At 37.6% G+C, this 5,019-nt stretch overlaps 1 long non-coding RNA gene across 1 annotated transcript; it reads left to right on the top strand.

Moving 5' to 3' along the window:
* Nucleotides 1–6: 6 nt before the first annotated feature.
* On the top strand, nucleotides 7–4,882 carry LOC108166666 (uncharacterized). The gene is made up of 2 exons (XR_001777032.1): nucleotides 7–1,874; nucleotides 4,635–4,882. It is a non-coding gene; the product is annotated as an uncharacterized LOC108166666 (long non-coding RNA).
* The last annotated feature ends 137 nt before the right edge of the window (nucleotides 4,883–5,019 follow it).

Below are 5,019 nucleotides of genomic sequence, written 5' to 3'. Positions count from 1 at the left end.
AAATACCAGCACAGAAAAAAAGAGCCAAGCTGAAAAGCAAAGCTCTTGATTTCCATCCCATCTGCATTCTGACCCCAACCAGGGTCAGAAATCCCTCAAAGTTAAACCACTGCTTCTCTCTATGTCGATTCACATGGTTTGAAAATGCCTCAGCCCATTTACAAACTATTTCATATCAGGGTCCAGTGGACCCAAATACGAGTAATAGTAATAGTAATAGTAATAGTAATAGCTTTCCTCTAGAAAAGTTTAGGAAATCTTGGGTTACTCTGACTTATCACAAGTCAAGAACAACATTAAGTTAAGAGCCTTAAATGTTCAGCTTTTAAACCAYATATCTAAATAAAATTCAAAATGAGAATCATTACTTATATTGCATTTCAGATTTTATTTGTCTTCAAATCATATTTGTTTACTAATGCTTGCAGTTTGAAAATACATTTGAATCAAGTAAAACTATTTTGGTGTAGTTTAGAGTTTCCTTAAATTCTTGTAACCTCTCAAGGAAAAAGTAAAGGTTATTTCTTTTGATAGCTTTAGAAAACTGTAACTCTTGTGTTTATGCAAGAATTTTGATGATCACTTAGCAATTTAATTTATGAATGAATTGGTTTGAAACAGTTGTTTTTAATGTAGAGCTGATGGAATTGATCTTTTCAAAACTGAGTGTTTTACACTTAAAACTGCTTTGACAGGCCCAAAAATGACCTAATTCATCTTTTAAACATGGTTCTCAACAATACATTGTTCAATAATTTCATCAACTGTTCAATGTTTTACCATTTACCGTTAACATACACTAACTGAATGTTCCTCTGTACTTTATGGACAAAAAGGCAAGAAAGAGTGAGCATGAATCAAGCTTTGCAGTAATTCATTTGAGAACAAAGTTCTAGCAGAAGAAACATTCTGCCTACCTGCTGAGTTGTGCACACAACAAGCTCCAGTTATGGACATCGTGGTCTGGGATTTCCTTGARAAGGGAGYCCTGGTCTCAGGAACCTGGAAACAGACTTGGACAAGCCCCCGGTTGTTGTGTTGCACCCTTTTTCCATGCAACAACCTGGTCTGTTGAACAATTCTGGGACCAGACCACTACCCCTCAGAGTCACTACATTGAGAAACAATGGGATTTGTTTAAGTATAAAACAATTTTTAATGCCAAAAATGATCAAATGTTACAAGTAATATAAAAGAAATAGATACAGAGTGACATTCACTGTCCAGTACGGCTCCACTCAGCACACGATTGTAATGCAAGATCTGCTTTTATTGTTTCCTCATTCTGCATCCTCTCTAAGAGGTTTTGTGCTGCTTTGATCAGTTTTGTTTATGTGTGACTGTCACCAGTCTTATATGTTATAGATATGTAAACGTGCAGCAGTGTGCATGTGAGCAGAGGAGATGGAGAAAAAAATCATATGTTTGGAGAAAATCTGATTTACCTTGAAATCTATTTTATATTTGACAACCAGTACTAGCTTGATGGATAAATTTAAATAATACGCAGCATTTTATGGATATGCTATGGAATACCACCTGTTATCTTATGTCCTCCCACTGTTGTGTGTTTAATTGGGAGGTGACTGTGGTGTGGTATTTTCATGTTGGAAATCTATAAAAAGATTTACAAAAAATTACAACATGTATATTTGGAACAGGAAATGTGTGTTGGTGCTTTGTCAGGTTTTTATAAAATTGTGTTCAAACTGGAATGAGAAAATATAAAGCAGACATCTAAATATATTTTCTTTGTCTACCCAGACTTCAAGAAAAATGTTCGAGCAGCTCCAATTAGAGCAGTGGATGTCTACAACCTGATGTGCTGGACGTTAGGTGTACATCCTTTGCCTAATAATGGGTCTTGGTCTCGAGTTGAGTACCTACTAAATGGCTTTGAAAGTCCGTTGCAGTCTGGAATGCTTTGGACCTGCAGGATGGGTTTACTGGGAGTACTGTTAGAATTTTACTAGGGCATGCAAATGAATTATCATGTATAGATTTTAGTTGTAATGATCTGCTATGGTTAGTGAAAGAACAATTACAAATTTAATTACACTTATACTTCTGACAAGTACATCTACATRTCTKACTATACTGTAATTGTATGTTTCAATTTACTTTACTTYTATTTTTGCTTGATTTTTAGATTGATAAATACTATGCATGATATTTTGCTTTGTATTGTTGTTGGTCAATGTTTTTTTCCTCTGTTTAGTTTTTTTAGCTAAGAACATTGTTTTTAGTTACCATAAACTGATGAACTAATTAACAGTATAAAAAAAACTGTTACATTCAAGGAGAATATATGGTTGGCCAAAAGTCAAGCTACAAAAATTGTTCCCCAAAAAACTGAATAACTTGACGGAAAATGACCACAATGGGTTGGTCTCAGTTAGAGATTGGCACCACTTGTTTTGTGAGCTTTCTGAGAATCTGCAGTGAACCAAATTGAACTAAACTGAAAACAGAGGTGCAGTTTTGAAAATTATCAAATAGATAATGGACAAGTTCTGTCAGCAAAGCTGAAATTTGTCGAGTGTTACAAAATAATTAATAGGTCCAAATTTGATATAGGCTATAAGACTGAGAGAAGAGGGAAAAAAGTATTATAAAAAATGTTGATGGGACCCTGTGATTCAGATTGGAATCACATGGTGCTCTGTTCCACACTGACTGCTTGTTGTTTTATAAGGTACCGTACATTTTTTAGAAACACAGTATTTTGGGGTATATTTTTCCTGCAGTGTCTCAACAACAATGCCATCTGCCCTTTAGCATCAATTGCAAGTTGACAATAACCTGCATGCTGTTCAYAAACTGCTGAGGTGTGATCTCCCATTCTTCTTTAAGAGCAGCATTGTGGCTGAGGGATATAGAGTTAGAGCTTCTACACAATGACTTCACTGACTCCACAGATTTCCTATCTAAGGTATTTTATCACATAAATAAAGCAATGTACAATACTGAAAGCATCAGGATTTTTACGTTTAAATGTTCTCCCTAGACACAAAGCAGATAATAAATTCTTGAAAGCTAGCTGTCCTACTAATTAGTAAAAACCACTCAAAGAAATAAAAATAGAAAATAAAATAAAGGAACTGGGGATCTCAAAGAAATTCAGAAAAGGGTTGTAAAACTTGCTTTGCTGTGGTTTTAGAATCACAAACTATATGTCAAAAATTTTCTAAGCCTATAGGGACATGTAAGATGCCAGGTCCTTTGTTTTGTTCATATTCAAGATGAGATCATTGTTTCCACATCATGACACAAAACAGTTCACCAGATCTCTGTACTCAGCCTCTTGTTCATCTCTGATGCAACCAATAACTGCAGTCATCTGAGTATTTCTGTAGATGACAAGTCAGAGTTGTGCCATTAATCTGAAGTGTAGAGAGTGAAAAGGAATGGTGAGAGTACAGTTCCCTGCAGTGCTCCTGTGTTGCTGTTGCTGGTCAGTCTCACAAACTGGTCTGTGAGCTAGGCATATATCCAGGTGATTGTTGAGGCCTTCACTTGGGTCTTCAGAATTTTCTGACAAAGCCAATCAGGCTGAACTGTATCAAATGCACTGGAGAAATCGAAGAACATGATCCTCACAGAGCTGCCAGCTTTGTCCAGATGACAGTAGGTTTGTTGAAGCAGGTTTATGATGGCATCTTCAACTCCAACTCCATGATGATTAAAAAACTGCAGGGGGTCCTGATATGTGCTTGAATGCTTAGAAAGRTGGACCAACAGGACCAACATGATGTCAACATCATGAATGTTGACATCCAACATTCATGATGTTGGATGTCAGGGAAACAGGTCTGTAGTCATTGATGACTGATGGGTAAGGAGAGGAATCAACCACACAAGCCACCTCTTCTGAGCCTGTATCTTTCCAATCTCATATCTCTGGTGCAAGAAATGGCTTATTTGGAACTACAACATTGGAAATCGCAGTGGGACGGTTGTGTTAAGATTATCTCTGAGACGTGGCTTTACCAAGGAATACCCAATGCAGTCTGCAACTGGCAGGTCGCACTCTGCTCTGCTGGGATAGGACTTTGAATTCTGATAAAAGCAGAGGGAGTGGACTCTGTATATATGTGCGTGAAAACTGGTGTAACAACAGAATAGCTATAGACAAACAGAAGTTGAGTACATGTCTGTTGGGTGTCAGTTACCTGACCCACCACTAATAAACAAGAACTGACTTCACACAATGAACACTAAGGGGTATTTATACACAAACAAAGACTAGCCTACAAAATCAAGAGGGATGGGGGGAACAGACCAAGACAGACGATGAGCAAACCTAAACAACTAATTCAGTCCAACATATAACTACAACACAAATGTGAAAACAAAACTTAATACCATAAACCAATTGTACTATTAGTAGAAACTAAGGTAGATTCTCCAGAGTCGAGTCCCCKGCTTCCAGCACCCTGATGGATTGCTCCACTTCTTGGTTTTGCCTTACAACCAGTCCTCTTCCCCAGCCAATCACTGAGGAAAAGCTGAAGGAAACTCCATGGGCCAGCATGTTAGGCAGSCAGCGGAAGAGTTGAGCTTCCTAGGAATGTGATGGACATCAAACTGAAATGGTTGCATAATATTGGTGTACATGAATCATATCATTTCAGATGCACAGTGACCTGCGCAGTTCGGTGGACACATTGTTCCACCGAACTATGTGAGCTGCTTTTAATAAAGTCTGTCATACAACCGGGAGGAGGCCTTCTGAAGCTGCTGCCCCTGCGACCCGACCCCGGATAAGCGGAAGAAAATGGATGGATGGATGTCATACAACGTATTAATGYTCAAAAAAGAGTTGCGGTGATCTGTATTTGTCAGTGTTAAATTTAATTCCAATAAAAACCTGTTTCCCTTGTCTGATAGTTTTATTCTTACAAACGCCTCTGTATTTTAAATATTTTTAACAGGTAGGATATTTTAATAAAAGGATCAGTGCATACATCTATAGCAGTGGTTCTTAACCTGGGTTCGGTGAGTCGGTCTCAGGGGTTC

This window comes from Poecilia reticulata, linkage group LG10 (genome assembly GCF_000633615.1).
Source record: "Poecilia reticulata strain Guanapo linkage group LG10, Guppy_female_1.0+MT, whole genome shotgun sequence".
Lineage (NCBI taxonomy): Eukaryota > Metazoa > Chordata > Actinopteri > Cyprinodontiformes > Poeciliidae > Poecilia > Poecilia reticulata.
This window is presented reverse-complemented; position numbering and strand designations above follow the sequence as displayed.